The 22,480-nt window shown below is 34.1% G+C and overlaps 1 long non-coding RNA gene across 1 annotated transcript in view; it reads right to left on the bottom strand.

The window, feature by feature from the left end:
* Positions 1-22,246, bottom strand: part of LOC128777682 (uncharacterized) — a 47,566-nt gene extending 25,320 nt beyond the window's left edge. Inside the window, exon 1 of the long non-coding RNA XR_008422975.1 lies at positions 19,194-22,246. This is a non-coding gene — a long non-coding RNA (uncharacterized LOC128777682). The remainder of the gene's footprint in view (positions 1-19,193) is intronic.
* Between the last annotated feature and the right edge of the window lie 234 nt (positions 22,247-22,480).

Below are 22,480 nucleotides of genomic sequence, written 5' to 3'. Positions count from 1 at the left end.
TATATCCTCTATTTTTCTAGCATATATGCATATATCTATCACATATGTTAGATAGCATATATCTAACACAAAATTAACATATGTGAAAGTCTCACTTAGCTGATAAATGACAATTTTCATGTTGCAAATATTCATTGAAGAGGTGTGACTATGGCCTTGCATCTAAAATTTGACTTTGATGATTGTGCTCCATATTTAATAACCATCAAATTTAAATGAAGGCAAATTTTACTCAACACAATGAAAAGAACCCAACTTCTAATATTCTCTAATGACTATGTTATAGTAAGTACTATTTTCAGTTTGTAAATACTAAGATCTCTTCTTTTTTCTGCAGGACTCTTAGACCTAATTATTTTCTTAGAGGCTAATACTATTCTATAACAGTATTTTTAAAAAAGTTATCAAGTTTAGTCAATGACCTCTAACTTAATCATCTGGTTTTACCAAAAGATAAAAAGATTATCTTTAATTTTAATTATAACTAAGTACATTATAACAATAACAAAATCTACATGAAGTGACTATTTAACTAACATGGTAATTCATATTTATAACAAAACATCTCTATCCATCTTCTATTAAAAAGGAATACTATTCAGTGATGAAAAAAATGAAATCTTGCCATTTGCAACAACACGGTTGGAACTAGAGGGTATTATGCTCAGTGAAATAAGTCAGCCAGAGAAAGACAGATACATGATTTCACTCATAAATGGAATTTGAGAAACTTAACAGAAGATCATAGGGGAAGGGAAGGAAAAATAAGTTACAAACAGAAAGGGAGGCAAACCATAAAAGACTCTTAAATACAGAAAACAAACTGAGGGTTGATGGGGTAAGGGGTTAAGAGGATGAGGGAGGTGGTTGATGGCCATTGAGGAGGACACTTGTTGGGATGAGCACTGGGTGTTGTATGTAAGTGATGAATCACGGGAACCTATTCCTGAAGCCAAGGCTACAACTGTATGTTACCTAACTTGACAATAAATTTTTAAAAAAGGGGGGGGATTTATGAGCACAGGATAGTGGGTGAAGAAGAGAAAGAAGTAATTTTCAAGATTTACTATTTCAATGGGAAGTAGCCCTTGAGTAACCCAAACTAACAATCAGTTAAAATTACTTCTCTAGTTGTATTCAGCAAACAAGTGCAACTGAAGATTAAATTTACAACTTTTTATCAAGTTCTTCCTGAATGATTTGTCTTAAATATTCTTCTCTGTATATAATTAACAAAAGCGTAACTATTCTGGAGATTTGTCAGATAGTCAGTATTATAATCCTGCAAAATATACAGAAGTTTAGATAGGAACACTTTGCATTAATGACATGAGTTATTGAAAGAGAAAGAATCTCCTCTTCAGGGGACAGTTTTAAGACAGTGCATATCCTATTTAACTTGAGAGTGAAATCCTAAAAATTCTTAATAACTTCTGAAGATTTTTTTCAACCTTGTAATAATCTCCAATAATTTTTACCTATAGTTATATATAACAGAGAAAGTTATGTCATTTAATAGCTTATTAAAACCAAAATTTGAGCACTTACATGATTACATAGATAATAAATTATACCAACTTTCCAAAAATTGCAATATATCAAACCACATATTTAGGGAAATAATGCTTCTCTTCAAGTATTTGACCCCTCACCCTCTTATTCCCCAAATTTGCAGAGATACACATGACATACAAAAAATTGCACATAATTAATGTATACAACTTGGTGGATTTGAGCATATGTATGCACTTATATTACTATCACCATAATAAAATAAGATACCCATCAACTCCAAGTTTCCTTGTGCCATTTTGTTTTGTTTTGCTAAGAACACTTAGTATGATACCTGTCCTTTAAAAATTTTAAGTGTACGGGGCACCTTGGTGACTCAGTCAGTTAAGCGTCTGACTTCAGCTCAGGGCATGATCTCACTGCTCATGAGTCGGAGCCCCGTGTCCAGCTCTGTGTTGACAGTTCCAAGCCTGAAGCCTGCTTCAGATTCTGTCTCCGTCTCTCTGCCCCTTCCCTGCTCATGCTCTGTCTGTCTCTCTCTCAAATATAAAATAAAAAACATTTTAAGTGTATAATACCTTATTGTTAATTATGGGTACTTTATTGTACAGCAGATCTCTGGAATGTACTCATGTTGTATAACTGTAACTTTATACCCATTTAACAACAATTCTTCAATACCTCTCCCTGCCATCTTTGAGTAACTACCATTGTATTGTTTACTTCTATATGGTTGGCCATTATAGATGCCTCATTTAAGAGCAATAATGCAGTATTTACCCTTGTGTGACTGATGTAATTCACTTAGCACAATGTCTTCCAGGTCCATCAATGTTATTGTAAATGGTAGGATTTCCTTCTTTTTAAAGGCGGAATAAATTCTAGTGTGTGTATATACCACATTTTCTTTATGCATGCATCTTGTCAATTGACATTTGAGTGGTTTTTATATCCTAGATACTATGAATGATGCTGTAATGAACATGAAGTTTCAAATACTTCTCTAAGATCCTGATTTCAATTCTTTTGGGGATTTACCCAGAAGTGGCATTGCTGGATCATATTCTGGTTCTATTGTTAATTTTTTGAGGAACTGCCATACTGTTTTCCATAGTGGCTACACCATTTTACACTAGAACCTGGAACTTCCAATTTCTCCAAAACATCATCAATACTTTTTTTTTTTTTTTTTTTTTTTTGCTCTTTGAAAATAACCATCCTAACAGATGTGTGGGGATATCTTTTGATTTGCATTTTCCTGACATTTAGTAATGTTGAGAATATTTTCATATACCTGTTGGCCATTTGTATGTCTTCTTTGTAGAAGTGCCTATTCAACTCCTCTCCCCAATTTTTTAATCAAATTATTTGTTTTGAGTTTTGGGGGGGGGGGTTGTTTTTGTCTTTTTGTGTGTTTGGTTTTGCTTTTTTTTTTTTTTTTTTGCTATTGAGTTTTAGGAGTTTCTTACATATTTTGGAAATTACTCCCCTTTCAGATATTTGGCTTGCAGAGATTTTCTTTCCTTTTATAGACTGCCTTCTCATATTATTGGTTGTTTTCCTTTGCTGTGCAAAAGCTTTAAGTTTGATAGACTCTTTTCACTTAATTTTGCTTTGGTTGTTTGTACTTTTGGCATCATATCCAAAAAATCATTGTCAAAATAAACATTGAGAAGGTTTTACCTACATTTTTTCCTTTTTTTTTTAATTTTAATTCAAGTGTAGTTAACAGTGTTATATTAGTTTCAGGTGTACAATATAGTGAGTCAGCAATTCCATACATTACTCAGTGCTCATCATGATCAGTGTACTTTTAGTCCCCTTCACCTATTTCACCCATCACCTCACCCATCTCCCCTCTGGTAACCCTCTGTTTGTTCTCTAAAGTTAAGAATCTGTTTTTTGGTTTGTCTTTTCCCCCTTTGTTCATTTGTTTTAGTACTTAAATTCCACATATGAGTGAAATCATATGGTATTTTTCTTTCTTTGACTGACTTATGCTTAGTATTATACTCTCTAGATCCATCCATGTTGTTGAAAATGACTAGATTTCATTCTCTTTTATTAGCTGAGTAATATTCCATTGTATATGTATACCACATCTTTTTTATCCATTCATCTATCAATGAACACTTGGACTGCTTCCATAATTTGGCTACTGTAATTAATGCTGCAATAAACATCAGGGCACATATATCCCTTCAAATTAGTGTTTTTACATTTTTGAGTAAATATCCAGTAGTGCAATTACTGGATCGTGAAAAAAAGTAATAACAATTTTTTTATTGTTTTATTTATTTTTGAGAGAGAGAGGGAGACAGAGAGTGAACAGGGGAGGGGAAGAGAGAGAGGGAGATGCAGAATCAGAGACAGGCTCCAGGCTCTGAACTGTCAGCACAGAGTCTGACGTAGGGCTTGAACTCACAAACCGGGAGATCATGACCTGAGCTGAAGTCGGATGCTTAACCAACTGAGCCACCCAGGCACCCCTAATTTTTTGAGGAAACTTCATACTGTCTTCCATAATGGCTCCACCAGTTTGCATTCCCACCAATAGTGTACAAGGGTTCTTTTTCTCCACATCCTCACCAACACTTATGATTTCTTGTGTTTTTGATTTTAGCCCTTCTAATAGGTGAAGATGGTATCTCATTGTAGTTTTGATTTGCGTTTTCCTGATGATGAGTGATGTTGGGCACCTTTTCTATGTCTGTTGGCCATCTGTATGTCTTCTTTAGAGAAATGTCTGTCCATGTCTTCTGCCATTTTTAATTGGATTATTTTGGGCGGGGGGGTGTTGAGTTGCATAAGTTCTTTATGTATTTTGGAGACTAACCCTTTATCAGGTATGTCATTTGCAAATATCTTTTCCCACGCTGTAAGTTGTCTTTTAGGTGTTTTTGTTTTGTTTTGCTTTGTTTCCTGTGCTGTGCAAAAGCTTTTTATTTTGATGTAGTCCCAATAGTTTATTTTTGCTTTTGTTTTCCTGGTCTCAGGAGATATGTCTAGAAAATACAGGCAATGTCAGAGAAATTACTGCCTATGCTTTCTTCAAGGATATTTATAGTTTCAGGTTTCACATTTACGTCCTTAATCCTTTGAGTTTATTTTTGTGTATGGTGTAAGAAAGCAGTCCAATTTCATTCTTTTGCAAGTAGCTGTCCAGTTTTCCTAACACCATTTATTAAAGAGACTATCTTTTTCCCAATGCATATTCTTGTCTCCTGAGTGAAAGATTATCCCTATGTTTTCTTCTAGGAGTTTTATGGTTTCATGTCTCATGTTTAAGTCTTTAATCCATTTAAAGTTCGTTTTCCTTTGACCTCTGACCAGATTCTTCAGCTGTAACATCAAATAGAATTTCTCCAATGGCAGGTCAACCAAATTGGAATTTTCCAAAACACTGTAGATTAGGTAGACAGAAATCTAATTTTTTTCATCTCTTACTTGCTGTATTAATTAGCAAATATTTTCTTGCATATAACTACTAAATAGAAGATAAATAATAGAGATTAAGTTATTTGTTCAATAAACAGTAAATAAGGCCTTTGTCTTCAGTGTAGAGTTGGATCATTTCCACAAAAAAGGCCATTAAATTTTCAAGCTATCAAGTTTCCGTACCCAGTTTCCACAGTGACAGAAATATATTTCTTACTCTTGTTGGTCTCCAAACCAATTTAAAAACATAGCAAGTGTATAGGACACCAAAAATACTCCACAATTTTCTGTTACAGTTTAACCAATTTTCAGTTAACAAGAATATCAACTACTCTACATTTAGATTTTCTTGTGTTTATTTCCATTAACTGAGGAATTATATTTGTTACTCAATTAATCTTTGTACAAATTATGTTAAATGTTGGTTACAGAAATATGGAAATAAAGAGCAATTCTAAATTTCATAAAGTCCACTTGTAATACATCTTGGAAACAGTTTAATGAGCTCATTGTGCTCTATTGAACTGTATCATCAATTGAAATTTGGTAGGATGAAGATTTATAATTTGAGTTGGGAAGTTTTTATATTGATTTGGGAAGTTTTTATATTGAACCAATGGGATATATTTATGTAAAGATTTTTCTCAGTCCAGTTGTTGAATTATTTTCATATTCTGTGCATAACTTTGTATTTATGTTTTAAATAAAACCATGCTTTTAAATCTCAGAAATTTAGCTGTAGTTGTCATTATCTTTCAACTCAGATAATAGTTATTATTGTCTGAGAGAGGCGGAATTATTTGATGGTTGGGTAGGGGTTGAGAAAGCTGCATGTGAAAATTATAGCATTTACATCATTTATTAGAAGACTTAAAAATAAAACTGGCCATCTAAAATCTGTACCCACTGAATATGTCATATCTAACGCTTCAAAAAGTGTTGTCTTTGTACTGGATGATTATAAAAAGACCAAAATGAAGAAAGTCTGAATGAGTACCTAAGGAAAGCATGAAAATAATGAGGGCTATATGGAAGGTTGAAGGTAGTAATGGGTCACTGGACTTCGATGAATGATCATCAACCCACAATTAATATCAAAATGGGAGTGAGTTCTATAAGGTAGATTCCTTTTACTAGGAGTTCTAACAGCTCTGTTTTCTTCGTCCAAGGGAAACCAAACAATGTTATAGTAACAAAGTTGAAAAACTAAATTGCAATTAAACAAACATACAGCAAAATACTCTGTAAAATGTGCGCCCCCCCCCCCCAACACACAAAATATTTTACAGGAAGAGAAAGTATGTAGACTTTTAAAAAATAATTAGAGTTACCAGGGAGATGATGCATTCAAGACAAACACCACACAAACCCTTGGCTTTTAAGTAAAAATGATGCCTTAAATTACACACAATCAGGGTTATTTAAAAAGAGGCCTCAAACACAGCCTTCCTTCTAGTCAAAAACTCAGAAAACTCCATCTGTTTTGCATTTGTTTTCATCTCTGGGACCAAATTGTGGACTGTTGACTCTCACTTCAGTTAGAGTTCTGATTTTTTATGTCTTAAACACTCTCCAGTTGACTTTCTTTATCTTAGCTTTCTCGTACAATTTTAGCTATAGTTTCTTTATTTATCATTTCACTGGTAGTTGTTTGGGCTGAGAACTTCCCAATTCAACTCTTGGGCCTGAGAAATCCCAACTTTACTGGATTTTGCCCCAAGACCCTGACAAAGGAAAGGACAGATCAGAGATTTTAAAAGATTATATTTGAGAGTAGGCAACATAAAGGACACATGCATTTGGAAAGAAGACAACTCAGCAAGGGATTTCATATTTACCTACCCAACTACCAATGGGGTAACCATCTATCTTATCATCCAAACTGGGATACCATTGAGAATAAAAAGAAGCACTAACTAAACAAGATGCCAGATAGAATGTATAAACAGAAGCCTCTAGGGCAAACTGAGAATGAATGGTTACCTTAGCTTGAAATTAATCTAAGACCACACCAATGATCCCAGAAAGGAAAACCAAGATGGGGGAAGAGACTGCAGAGAGTAACCCACTGTCATTGTTAAGGAAGCCAGACATGGTTTCACATTACAACTTGACAGAATCTTAGGCATTAAAATATCTTTGGTGGTGTGCTCTTCAAAAATCTGTAAGAAGGAAGCACACTCAAAAGTTAGGGCTCAAGCTAAGAAAAATGTAATAACTTCCAAGAATGTGATCCAAGTCACTGGAGATACAGGGATCTTTGATAGATGAATTCAACCATAGATTACATGTTATAAAAATACATTTTTATAAAAGGATAACCATATCCCACATAAATCCATTATGTTTCATATAATGAAACATAAATGGAAATTTGATTTTAGAAGTTATGAGAGGCATTATTGAAAGTGGAAGACTTGTGATATTTCAAAATTTCTCCTTCACTAGTTTTTAAATTACTGATGGGCTGTGTCTACTGGTAAGACAGACAAATCATAATGTTTCCTGTAAGCCAGATGTTGAAGTAATATAGAAAAATGGATATGTCAGTAATAATTCCTAAAGCTGCAATAATGAGAGGAACTGTGTTCTTGTGATTGAAGCTTCCTGCCATTGTTGCTGATTCTATAATATCAGTAGACTGTTTTTCACTTTTCTTTTGACATTCAACTAAATCTTAAACTCGATTATAACAGTCATAAGAAAAAGCGATTTCAAATTTTGTCAAAATGGTTTTGTCTTTAAGGTTTTCTCCTAAAATAAAGCTCACATTTAGTGAAACTTAATTTTCATCAAGATAAACCATTATTAGAGATATATGTGAGGTAGAGCTTCCTTGTATTCCATGTCCCCATAATGTAATTTTAATCTTAGGTACTGAAGTGCTGGGTGACTTTGACCACAAGTGAAATTGTCAAATGTCAGTTGACCTCTTAAATAGAGGTCTGTGCTGAAGATCCAAATTTAGACATATTAGCATATCATTATTACTTAGAAGAAGTGAGGATGGACAAGACTTGACCAGGAAGTATATATATAGAATGAATAGCAGCTTAAAAAATGGAACACCAAGGAAATAAGCAACAAAGAATGTTAACACTTAGATATCAGATACAGGAAGATAAGCTGGCAAAGGAAAGGAAAAGAAATTTTCTTTTTTTTAAAATATAACTTATTGTCAAATTGGCTTCCATACAACACCCATGCTCATCCCAATAAGTGCCCTCCTCAATGCCCACCACCCACTCCCCCGCCACCCATCATCAACCTTCAGTTGTTCTCTGTATTTAAGAGTATCTTATGGTTTGCCTCCCTCCTTCTCTGTTTGTAACTTTTTTTTCCCCTTCCCCTCCTCCATGGTCTTCTGTTAAGTTTCTCAAGATCCACATATGAGTGAAAACATATGGTATCTGTCTTTCTCTGACTGACTTATTTCACTTAGCATAATACCCTCCAGTTCCATCCACATTGCTGCAAATGGCAAGATTTCATTCATTCTCATTGCCAAGTAGTATTCCATTGTATATATAAGCCACATCTTCTTTATCCATTCATCAGTTGATGGACATTTAGACTCTTTCCATAATTTCGATATTGTTGAAAGTGCTGCTATAAACATTGGGGTACATGTGCCCCTATGCATCAGCACTCCTGTATCCCTTGGGTAAATTCCTAGCAGGGCTATTACTGGGTCATGGGGTAGTTCTATTTTTAATTTTTTGAGGAACCTCCACCCTGTTTTCCAGAGCAGCTGCACCAGTTTGCATTCCTACCAACAGTGCAAGAGGGTTCCCATTTCTCCACATCCTCTCCAGCATCTATAGTCTCCTGATTTGTTCATTTGAGCCACTCTGACTGGCGTGGGGTGGTATCTCATTATGGTTTTGATTTGTATTTCCCTGAAAAGAAATTTTCAAAGAGAAAAGGAAAGCCAAAAGAGAAAGTATTTGCTTCAAGGAGAACAGAGTGGAAAACTGTGTCAAATGTTGTTAAACAGTCAAGAAAGCTAAGAACAGAAATGTGTTCTCTGGATTTGGCAACAGGGGATTAGTTTGTAACTAATGGCAAAAGCTCTTTCAAAGAATGATGGTAGAGAAGCCAGAGGGAGGGGAAGTGTGAAGTGAATGAAGGTTGGGGAAGTAGAAACAGATGAGTAGACAACACTTTCAAGAAGCAGGACTATGAAACCTACTGGAAAAATTGAGTGGAGAAATGGAGAAAAGAGCTGGAGAGGGTTGAAGGGGCTGAGATTCTTCTTTAAGATGATAGCTTTTGAACATATGTGTATAATAAAAATCCAGTAGAGAAAAGATGATAATACAAAGGTGATAGGAAATCTATGAAAGAGAAAAGTCTTTCTGAAAACAAGAAAGGATCAGATTTACCCAGGACACAAATGGAAGAGCAGGTCTTGGGTAGGAAAAAGGAGTTCCCTGTAATTTTAGGGGAGGACAAAGAAACTTGTGGCATCATTACATTTGTGAGTTTGCAATTGGAACACCTTTTGGAGCTACCATTGAATGTTTTCTACTTTCTTAAAGGCAACAAAACAAAGTCACCTGCAGAGGTTGGTAAAAGTGAGAGAGAGTATGAGGAACAAAGAAAAAATATAAAATCACCATAAAAAACAATGAAGATTAGTGCTTAAACAAACAAAAAAACTGCAAAACAAAACAAACAAACAAAACAAACAATAATTCAATGAACTACTCTCTTCCCCTCATAGTCTCCAATTGACCCCTCCTTCAGCCTAGAGGTGCTGAGAAAAAAAATAAAGTGGGGAAAAAGCACATTCAGGACCTATACTGATTTGGGTCACTTAGCAGAGAATTCAGAATCCTGAGCATATGGAATGTGACCCAGGGTTGAGGCAGGAGATCACAGGTTCCAAAATGACATGACTTCTTGACTCCAACAACTCTCCAGCCCATAGGGAAAGGTAATCAGGGTCGAGTGCTCTGAAGAACAGAGCCCAGAGCAGAGCCTGCTGTGACCCAAATCCAAGGGCAATACTGACTGCAAAGTCATACATTCATTTCTAGAACATGGATCCCTAAAAGTGGAATTGCTGGGTAAAAAATAATATCATTTTTTATTTGAAAAAAAAAATCCTATCAGATGCATCAAGCATTGCTGGTTATTTATATTCAACTGACAATGTATAAGAATTTGTTTTTTGTTTTTATTTTTGTTTTTTTTCCAGGGTGCCTGGGTGGCTGTCAGTTGGGCATCCGACTTCGGCTCAGGTCATGATCTTACCGTCCGTAACTTCGAGCTCTGCGTTGGGCTCTGTGCTGACAGCTCAGAGCCTGGAGCCTGCTTTGGATTCTGTGTCTCCCTCTTTCTCTGCTCCTCCCCTGCTCATGCTCTGTATATTCTCTTTTGATTGCCTATTCACATTCTTTGTCTTTCTTGAGAGAAATATTGTTTTTATTTAGCCAATAATTCTTACTCTTTCACTTTATGTTCCATTAATTTCAGCATTTATCTTTACTGATTCTGTTCTCCAAATTTTAGTTGTACTACATTTAATGTTTCTAATTTCTTAAGGTTTGTTTCAATCTTTTCAATTTTGTTTTCAATCTTTGTTTTCAATCTTGTTTTTTTAATTAAAGTTTTTATGTTTTAATGTTTATTTATTTTGAGAGAGAGAGACAGAGAGCACAAGTAAGGGAGGGAAAGTCGGGGGGTGGGGGGAGAGAGAGAGAATCCCAGTCAGGCTCTGTGCTGTCAGTGCAGAGTCTGACATGGAGCTCAATCTCACAAACCATGAGATTCTGACCTGAGTTGAAATCAAGAGTGGGACACTTAATTGACTGAGCCACCAAGGTGCCCCTTAATTAAAACTTTTAAAGTCATACATTTTAACCTAAATACAAGCATTATCTATGTTATATTGGTATTCATCAAATTATTCATATTTTCATTAATTTCTATATAATTGACATTTCATTTCAGTTGATTTTTGATCCACAGATTTAATTTTAAAGGGGTTAATGTTTTCTAATTTATTCATTCTTTGTACTAACTGAATTATTGTGACCAGAAACTATGACTTGTGAAAGTCCTACTTTGGTAATTTATCATAACGCTTTTTTGACATAGTACCTGATTAATTTTACTAAATATTCCATTGGCAAAAGATCCAATATGGACTATGGATAGGAAATGTGTGTGTTTGGGCACAAGATACTAAATGTATACACAGCAAAAAAGTAAGCGTAGAAGACTGCTATTCCAAAGAAAGGCCACTGAGGTGTAACTATAAAAATTGGGTTTGTGACCGATCAGCTTAAAAGAATAGAAAAGAACAAATAAGCAGATATCAAAGCAGCATCTAAGATTTTAGCATGTATATCCAAAAAGGAAAGAAACCTATAATCAATATACACAAACAATAGAGTTGACTGGACTTAGGAATCAAGGATTCTCCCAATGGGAAAATTAGATTTCAGAGACAGAAAACTCCCTGACAAAATACAGAGTGTAAGTCAGCAAAGCTCAAAGCAGAAAGACAGACTTATTCTGAGTTAGTAATAGGAAGCTTCTTATATTTCTCCCATTTATAGCATAATTATTCCTAGAAAAGCTAGTAGAAATAACATGATCTTTTTCTCATTTTTCTTATTTGAAACTATTTTTAAAATCTTTATCTTTAAAAATATAGTTATGTTTACTTCAATTCCAAAACTTTCAGTATGTTCCTTACCACATATGTGTAACACAAGAGTTGATATTGAGCCTATTCAACAGAACAACTGTTAAACTTGAGTTTTATGAGAGACAGGAAGGATCAGGAAAATTGTTCAGTTACCATATGGAACACTCTTCAGTGAAAACACTCAAAGAAGAGACTATAGTAACAAGAAGTTCCAAAGTTCCTAGCCTTAGGTATAGACAGACCTAGATTTCAATATCATTCTGCCAATTTGAATATTTTTCTCTATGTAGAAATCTCCTATAAATATTTGGCTAGTGACAGGAAACCTTTATCTATGGCACATATGATGAAAACATACTTCCTGCCCCTTCTCCATATAGTACATTGAGAACTCTCTCCTCTCCGTTACCTCCTTCTTCTCTTCCCCTTCTCCTTCTCCAGGTCACCTTTTTTTTCCCTTTTGCTCTCCTAGATCCTTTAACTCTTCTGTAACCAATATCCTACTTGAAATCCCAAGGGAAGTTTTGTTTTCAAAATTGTTCTCACAAGCTTTGACATGAATTCTAATCATAATTGGGCCAATATTAAATCACACAATTTTTTTAAATTACAAATAAAGAGAAATTCCTTTGTTCCCTTGATTCATGTATTTAATCAACATATATTTACTGAGAAATTGTGAGAGTTGGATTGCTGATAGGTCTTATATAAGTTCATAAGGATAAAAAGACTTGAACTAAAGAAGAGTAACAAACAGAATTGAGCAAATGGTAAAAACTTAAATTTCCCAAGTCACAGGTCTTTCATCAATAATATGAGGATAAATATAAAAACTCATAGGACTACTATGAGGATTTAGTTTATTAAAATGCATCATTCTAGAAAATTCTCATTTGTCCTTCTCTTCTCTCATGCTTCCCTACACGCTGTTTCATCTGTCTCTGATGCCAGTACTTTCTTTATTATACTTTTTTCCTACATACAAAATTTTTGTTCATTTTTTAAGGCTCAGCTGAGGAATTATCAATTCAAGTAAGGTTTTGCCAACTTCTCTAGGCAGGTTTAGTGTTCTATGGGTTTAACATTCTTCTAATCTACCACTCTTATAGGACTTAGTTGCACTTTCAATATCTATCACATTTCTATCTCAAGAACTGTACCTTCTTTATCTATTTCATACCATGTCTTTCATATTGCCTGGTAGGTTACCAATAAATGTTACCCGAATAAATGAATAAACAGAGCTTTGGTACTATCCATCTAGATTTTTGATGAAATATTAGACCTAATAAAAATTCAGTGAGTTTCAGATCCTGGAAGAATTGAGAAATAGTATAAAAAGGACAATTGTGGTAACAGTGAAAATGTAGATTTCAGAGATTATTATCAGAATGAGTTTGTTTTTTTTCCAAAGATTTCCCAAGTGGTATAAATGATATCTTCTTTAGAATAAGAAATTACTTCAAAGAAACTTTCTATGAATGCTTACTTGGAAGAGATTCTTAGTATTGTAGTTTCATATTTTTCATCCATGGATAGCACGGAATGAGACTCAAAGGAATGACAAGCAAAATACAAATATTGAGTGCTAAAAGCAATTAACCTAAGCACACTCTGATTCTAAGTTTACTATTATTACTTATTCAAAAAACATTTAAGTTTTAAGAAAAACTAAACAGACATTTTGCTTTGGAAGGCAGTTTTTAACCTCTGTATTCTTTTTAGCTTCTTTTGTTTTAATGTTTATTTTTGAGAGGGAGAGAGAGAGCACATGCACAAGTGGGGGAGGGGCAGAGAGAGAAGGAGGACAGAATCCAAAGCAGGCTCCAGGCTCTGAGCTGTCAGCACAGAGCACCACGCAGGGCTCGAACTCATGAACTGTGAGATCATGACCTGAGCTGAAGGTGGACACTTTGACTGAGCCACCCAGGTGCACCAAATTCTTTTCAGCTTCTAAAGAGCAGATGGAAATTGGGTACCTTAAAACATGTATTTTCTAGGTGACCACTATATCGCTGTGTTTGGCTCTGAGGTTTCCTTCATCTATGATTCTGCTAACATTTTGGACATTTTGTTTATATCATGTTTTCCAAATCAATAATGTTGTACATATATGTTTAAGCACCATTTTGTTCTCAAATTCAAATACTCACAGGCAATGAAAAAACTAGACATTTTGGGTAATTAAGCATATACTTGGCTTGTCAGGGAAGGCTGGGAATTGAGAATTACCTGAAGAGAAACTAAAGCTTTAGTTTGTATTTTGTTCTAAGAACAGCATATGAATTTTAAAAGGGAGCTCTCTCAAATCAGACCAACATGAGTGCTATGAAAATGCAATCTAGGGATACAAAGCTTGAACTCTAGAGTCTAACAGACATGGATTAATATCCTATATCAACCTCCCTTATTCACTATGTATGCCGTGAAATGTCCTTAACTTTTGCATCTGTAAGCTGGCAGCAAGAATACCCACCTAGTAAGGCTAGCATAGGGATCTAGTATATGTAAAACATTAGCGCAGGGCTTGAACATAGTATCAGAGAATAATACTGTTGTTGCTGTTGTTATTACTGATTACAGAGAGCCTCATTACCAGCCACATACCAGGTTCTGACCGGTAAAATGGTTTTAAACCTGAGTCTACTATGGGCAGACTCTGGAATCCAGACGTTGTCTATTAGGAAGTGTTCAGCAACAAAAATGAAACTTCTGACTCAATTCAGATAAAATAAAATAAAATAAAATAAAATAAAATAAAATAAAATAAAATAAAATAATAAAATAAAACAAAATATAAAATAAAATAAAATAAAATAAAATAAAATAAAATAAAATAAAATAAAATAAATAAAAATTTTGCTGCATCATAATTAAGTTCAGAGGTAGAACTGTTTTGGGCTTGATTAATTAAGATGCTCAACTTTATCATCAAGAACTCAGGTTCCTATTGAGATAATCATTTTTTTCTCTCATTCTATTAATGTGATATATTCACATTGATTGATCTGTGTATGTTGCTCAATCCTTGCATCCCACTTGGCATAAATCCTACTTGATCATGGTGAATGATCCTTTTAATGTGCTCCTGAATTTGGCTGGTTGGTATTATTATTATTAGTAGTAGTATTAATTATTAATTATTTTATTTTATTTTAGAGGCAGAGAGAGCATACATGAATGGAGGGGAGGGGAAAAAGGAGAAAGAGATAATCTTAAGCAGGCTCCACACTTAGCATGGAGCCTGATGCAGGGCTCAATCTCACAACCCTGAGATCATGACCTGAGTTAATATCAAGAGGTGGATACTCAACTGACTGAGCTACCCAGGTGACCCTGGCTGGCCAGTGTTTGCAAATTTTTGTAACTATATTCATCAGGAATATTGGATTATTGTTTTTTGTTTTGTTTTGTTTTTCTGATAATGTCCTTTTCTGACTTTAGTATCAGGGTGATGCTGACCTATAAAATGAATTTGAGAGTGTTTCCTCCTCTTTAGTTTTCGAAATGGTTTGAGGAGCATTGGCATTAATTCTTCTTTAAATGTTTAGTAAACTTCACCATGTAGTTCTGGGATTTTCTGCATTATGAGATTTTTTATTACTGATTCAATCTTCTTACTAGTAAGTGACCTATTCAGACTTTCTATTTCTTTCTGATTTCAGTCTTGATACATTGTATATTTCTAAAAAACATATGCCAAAAATGCATTTGACAAAATCAGTTACATTCAGGACGATAACTTAACAAATTATGTATAAAATGGATGTACCTCAACATAAGCCCACAGCTAATATAATACCAAAGATGAAAAATTGAAATCTTTTTCTCTAAGATCAAGAACAAGATAAGGGTGTTCATTCTTACCACTCCTATTCAACATGATACTGGAAGTCCTTGCAGAGTAATCAGATAAGAAAAAGAAATAAAGGCATCAGAACTGGAAAGAAAGAGGTAAAATTATCTCTATCTGCAGATGACATTATTTTGTATATAGAAAATCTGAAATGTTTCACCAAAAAAAATCCTGTTAGATCTAATCAACAAATTCAGTAAATTTGAAGGATGCAAAATTAACATACAAAAATCAGTAGCATTTCTAAGTGCTAACAATGAATTATCCGAAAAAGAATTAAAGAAAACAATCCCATTTACAACAGCATTAAAAATTAATAAACACTTAGGAATAAACTTAAAAAATAGGGTGAAAAATCTCGACTTGGAAAAATATAAAACATTGATGAAAGAAATTGAAGAAGACACACAAAAAATGGAAAGGTATCTTGTGTTTATGGGTTGAAATAATTAATACTGTTAAAATGCTAATACTACCAAAAGCTATCCAAAAATTTAATGCAATCTCTATACAGATTCCAATGGCATTTTTAACAGAAGTAGGAAAAAAATCCTAAAATTTATATGGAACTACAAAATACCCTGAATAACCAAGGCAATCCTAAGAAAGAAAAAAGTGGAAAGCATCACACTTCCTGATTTCAGACACAATGGTATATTTATCAGCCATGAAACACAATGAAATCTTGCCATTTGAGACAACATGGATGAACCTAGAGGATATTATGATAAGTGAAATAAGTTAGAGAAAGAAAAATACCATATTATTCCACTAACATGTAGAATCTAAAATCAAATGAACCTACAAAACAAAATAGAAACAAGCTCATACATACAGGAAACAACCACTGATTACCAGAGGGGTGGAATGTTATGCTAAGTAAAATAAGTCAAACAGAGAAAGACAAATACTGGTATGATCTCACTTATATGTGGAAGCTAAGGTGGGGAAAAGCCAGACACCAAGCAAATAAGTGGTGGTAGGCAGTGGAGGAGGGCAATGGAAGAAGGTGGTCAAAAGGTATAAACTTTCAGTTATAAAATAAGTAAGTACTAAGGATGTAATATACAACATGATGACTATAGCTAGCACTTTTATGACATAGTAAAGTTGTAAGAGAATAAATCTTAAGAGTTCTCAACACAATTTTTTTCTTTTTTTTAATTTTTTATTGTATCTATATGATGCTAACTAAAATTACTGAAGTAATTATTTCACAATATATGTAACACAGACCATTATGCTATACACCTTAAACTTCTACACTGATATGTGTTCAATTATGCCCCAGTGAGACTGGGAGAAAAGAAAGAACTCAGGTTCTTTCCATTGCCCTACTCTACCATACATGAGATCTATACTGTCCTATGGCTGTCTTTATTTTTTTAGAATGGCTGTCAGAAAAAAAATAGAGCAAAATGACCCTTGCTCAAGTAGGAAGAAAGTGACAGAGAGAGATCAATTGATTGATTCCAGGAACCCAAACAATCCTCTCCCTTTGGGTCATTCTCTGTTCTTTTTTTTCTCCTTTTCTTTCTTCTTCCATTTATTCTGTCTGTCCATTTTTCTCTCTCTTCCTCCCCTTCTCCCTTATTTCTTTCCTTCTTTCATCTTTTTTTTCTGCTCTATCATTCTTTTTTCAACAACTATTTATGAGTGTCTACCATAGGCCTGTCACTAAGTTACAGGGATACATCAATGCACACAACTGTCAAAAATCTTGCCCTCATATAACTTACATTTTAGTGGAGCCAAGTTGCTGCCACAACTAAACAAACCACTGGCCAGAAGAATGAGATTACAATGGTTAGAGGCTAACCAGTTGCAGTGGAATAAATGCTGGGGAGTCTACCACATTGGCTCAAAATGTTTTAAAATATATTCTTGGTATCTCATGTAGACATCAAATCTCCAAGCACCTTATAGTGTATCGCATAGAAAAACCATGCCCTTTTCCTAAATATCTGCCTTATTTTCTGCTTCTCAGACAAAAAAAAAATAGTTGTTCAATGGTGTATCCTACACAGTCATTACCAGACATATTTGTTTATTTTATGTGACAATATGTTATTAATAAAATTTAAGCTCATTTGCTTTGTCATTTTAAAATCCCAGACCTTGCATTTATCTTGGTTTATTATGTAAAAATAATTTAATGTTTTAATTATAGACTACATGATATACTATAATGGTAATCTTTAAATGTCCATTTCATTAAAATTTTATATTGCACAAAAGACCTATAAGTCCCTGCTGCTACAAAATCATTTCATAACTTCATCTAATAACAATGTCGGGTGGTGATTTTCAGTTAAATTGAGTCACTCATAATGCATTAGAGTAACTGGATCTGAGCCAAGTGTTGCTGATTCCACTTATAATGTGATTTCACAATCATGCCAAAGTAATTTTGCCTCTGTTTCCACCAAATCTTGACTCCCATCAGAGGAAAGCAACATTTAAATGAAATTGTAAGTTGTTTTTTAAGGATAGAGTATTTCATTTATTTTGTTCATCTAGAGCACTAAAATAATAGTCTGTGCTATGTACTTGTGGACCAAAATTGGATTCCAGTAAGGATTCCCTCATGCTATAGTCAACCACACTCATCTTTTGTGTAACTCCTGGTCAAGGCAGAGAGAGCTGGAAGGAATCCAAAGGTGTCACACAGTAACCTAAGAAAAGAAGGTTAATGGTTTTACTTTGAAACATTAGTGAGCTATGAGCTTGTACCATGTGTAACTCCTTTGTTGCCATATGTTTTCTGTCACTGTCATACAATAACAAAAGTGATGGTAGAAGAGGACAGAAGGTGGCATGGTTAAGATCATCCTTTTTTAAAAGTATCTATTATGTAGTTGGCTCTCAGTATATGTTATTATTTCATTTAACCCTTATAGAAACTTCAGGAGGTTAATACTATGAACCTCATCTTATAAATAAAGAGTCTTAGCTCACAGAAATTAAGATATTTGCCCAAAGTGCTGTATACTTTTTCCCAGCCTAGCATGCAGTTAAGAACATCAGAACCAATGTTCATATTATGATTTATTCCAAGAATCTATATGTTGAAGACAAACAGTATATCTAATAAGAAAAATGAAAGTCTCCTTTGAAAAGCAAATAATTATAATAATAATTTGGCTTTGTGAAACTAAAAGCTAAAAAATAATACAATTAGCAACTGGGGAACCAATATAAAATTCATTCCTTTAATGAGGTAAACAAAATTTTGAGTCCGCTTTTTTAATGTTTTGGAAGTTCTTAAATTTCATTTCATTGATACCCACTAGAAATTAACAAAGCAAAATTGTCCAGAGCAGCAACAACCATTCTTAAAGATATCATGTGGAAAGGGAGAAAATTATTATCTTTAAAATCAGTGCACAGGGAGAGGTGGGATTTGCACAGAATGGTTTCCATGGGCCTTTTCAACCTTCACTTTTCCGTAAACTGCAGGATTCCAACATACCTGCATGTCATAGGTGGTGGAATCATCTCACCTAAATACCATCTAACAAAAAAAATCATATGATTATGTAAAAGTTCTTAAAATAAGTATAACTACAATTAACAAAAGTTAGAAGTCAATCAGAGGAAAGTAGTCTCTATTCCAGGAGCAAGGAAGTAATACAAAAACGAAAACTCTGTAAATTCAAAGATAACACATGAAGCCAATAATGTGAGAGAGGTTTTAGCCTTTAATTTAATAATAACGAAACTGACCTCTTCAAGAGGCACCTCATCTTAGGGTGCCTGGGTGGCTCAGTTGGTTAAGCATCAGACTTGGCTCAGGTCATGATCTCACAGTTTGTGGGTTTGAGCCCCACATCGGGCTCTGTGCTGACAGCTCAGATCCTGGAGCCTGCTTCAGAGTCTGTGTTTCGCTCTCTCTCTGCCTCTCCCCCACTTGCACTCTCTATCTCTCTCAAAAATAAATAAACATTAAAAAAATTTTTAAAAAGAGGCACCTCATCTCAAACTTACCTTGTTGTAACTCTTATAATGCACTATATTCCATAAATAAGTCAGGTTTATTCACAAACCATTTATAGAAGAAGAACTATAAAATTATTTCAAAGAAATGACTCAGAAGACTCACTGCATCAACTATTGTTGGTACTATCACTCATTTAAAAAATCATACTGATGTATGAGTAGGCAGATCTGCCACTCAATGGGTAAGCTTAAAATAGCAGCTATTTTCTGTTCTCATTGGTTGGACGTCCATTTTAATTGACTAATGTGCATGCCATACATGAGGTTGATAAATGTTTCATATATTATTTCTGTACATCTGTACTATTGTAAGCAAGTCATTGTTTGCAGTGACTAAAATAGCAATTTATTGAAATGCATTACTTAAATATAAATCAGACATAAAAATCTGTGATAAGATCAATAATTCAAATTGCTGAGAGATTTCAAAATTGAAAGACCATTTTCATTGTCAATTTTATTTCAGTGTGTGTCACCTAGGTAATACAAATCACCAACTTTGCAGAATTTTGGCACTATTGGGTATAAATCATGTATTAGTCTGCTAAGACCACCATTACAAAATATCATGGGCTGGGTGGCATTTAAAAAAAAAACCAAAAAACTTATTTCTCACAATTCTGGAGGCTGGAAGTTCAGATTACTTTCTGGCAGGGTTTAGTTTCTGCTGATAACTCTTTTCCTCACTTTCAGATAGCTGCCTTCTTGCTGCAGTACTCACACCGCCTTTCCTCTGAGCACATGGATGTGGAGAGAGACTTCTCTTTTCTTCTTATAAGGCCATCAGTCTTGTCAGATTAGAGCCTCACCTTTATGACCTAATTGAACCTTAATTATCTCCTAAAGGCTCTATCTCCAAAGGCAGACAATTGGGGATTAGGGCTTCAACACATGAATTTGGTTGATATTCAGTCCAAGCAGGTCAATAGACTCTGTACCATCATCCTAACTACTTTGGAATCCAAAAGTTTTGTGGGAACTATTTTATTAACTTGGCTAAATTCAAGTAAAATATTATATGTAATTCATAGCAAAAGTCTATCAAGTAGTTGATCTTGTGTGATAAACTGACTGACATAGGTTAAGATGATTGTATAGATTTTGAGTGATTGGGGATTGTGTCTACAGCATCTAGTAAAATGATAGAAACAAATCAAAGTTCACACTCCACTTCTGCGGATTACTATATCAGGTATAATAACCACACTAAAATTTGACACAATAGTGAGCCTTCTAATGTGGATTGATAGAGAAATGTTATGTAGAAACCTAATGTGTTTTAAGTATAAGAGACACAGGGATAGAGTTATAATTTAGCAATAAATCTGTGGGCTTAAAACAGATTCTTGGTTATTTTAACAAACAGGTAAAGATGACACAGTAATTTACAGTAGAAACAGCTCATAAAACAAATAAAATGAGTGCCACTTTCTAGAAGAGTTGCCAAAAAAAAAACAGTGGAAAAAACAAACATAAATATAAAACTACTCACCTTAGCAACTTAATAATTTCTCATAGGTTCATTGGGCAAGTCACTATCATATTTTCTTTTTTTCTAAATGTTTATTTTTGAGAGACAGAGTGAGAGAGTATGCATGGGCAGAGGAGGGGCAGACAGAGAGGGGGACAGAGAATCCAAAGCAGGCTCTGTGCTGACAGCAGAGAGCCCAATGTAGGGCTCGAACTCATGAACCATGAAATCATGACCTGAGACAAAGTTGGACACTTAACTGACTGAGCCACTCAGCTGCCCCTACCATATTTTCTAAATACCTCATGAAACATGCTCTTCTGGTAAAGACATTTGTCTTTACTAAACATATTTACTAAACACTGAATTGTATTAATATAGTTATATGTACACAATATTATATTTATTATATTAAATCATATCACATTGTTCTCTTCTTGCTTTTATTATCTACAGACTTGGTGACCATTAAAAGAGGAATAGAAAAAAATTGGGAGTATTGATTTATTTTATTGTGTGGTTTTATATTTTTGGAGATTACATATGATTTGGAAATCAAGTTGCTTATGATTATGTGCTATTAATATTAACAGAGGTAACCAATGCAAGGCAGGGTAGATATGAGCATTTACACCTACACTTTGATAGAATGTTAATAGCACTGTAAATATATGTGCTTTCTGCTTTTGACAAGGATAACTGGGAAAGACTTGTAACACTTTAGGGGGTACCTGGATTTAATATGAGTATAGAATTGCATCACAGCAGGGCATACTCCTGTACCAGAATGGCTGTTCTTATGAGCAAAAACAGTAAATCCTTACTTTAAACAGTAAATAAAATGGACGAAATAAATACAATAAAAAATAATTATGTATTTTCATCCTGAGGGCCCAACTTACATTTGGGGTCCAGAGTCACAGTTTCTGTAGAGAGAAAGCTACAGCTAACATTTTTCCACTGACTAGGACATTTCAACTTCAGAAACAAACTATTACAAATGAATCAATAAGGTATATATTATTAAAAGATCGTTTACAGCATAATATTTATCATAAACAAAACTATAACAAGAAGGTTGATGCACAGAGAAAACAACAAATGATGTTGCAAATTAAATTCTTCAGCATAATTTCATAGACATAAGTGAAGGGAAAGTTTTTTTCTTTACTTTCAAGATTTTATTTAAATTCAAGTTAGTTAACATGTAGTGTAGTTTTAGTTTCGGGGGTAGAATTTAGTGATCCATCACTAGCATATAACATCCGGTGATCATTCATTACAAGTGCCTTCCTTAATTCCCATTATATATTTAACCCATCCTCCCACCTCCCTCCCCTCCAGCAACCCTCAGCTTGTTGTCTATAGTTATTAGTCTCTTATGGTTTGTCTCCTTCTCTGTTTTTATCCTATTTTATTTTTCCTTCCCTTCCCCTATGTTCATCTGTTTTCCTTCTTAAATTCCACATATGTGTGAAATCATATGGTATTTATCTTTCTCTGACTAACTTATTTCACTCAGCATAATACACTCCAGTTCCAT

Source organism: Panthera pardus, unplaced genomic scaffold (genome assembly GCF_024362965.1).
Source record: "Panthera pardus isolate Hobbes unplaced genomic scaffold, ASM2436296v1 HiC_scaffold_17, whole genome shotgun sequence".
Classification (NCBI taxonomy): Eukaryota; Metazoa; Chordata; class Mammalia; order Carnivora; family Felidae; genus Panthera; species Panthera pardus.
This window is presented reverse-complemented; position numbering and strand designations above follow the sequence as displayed.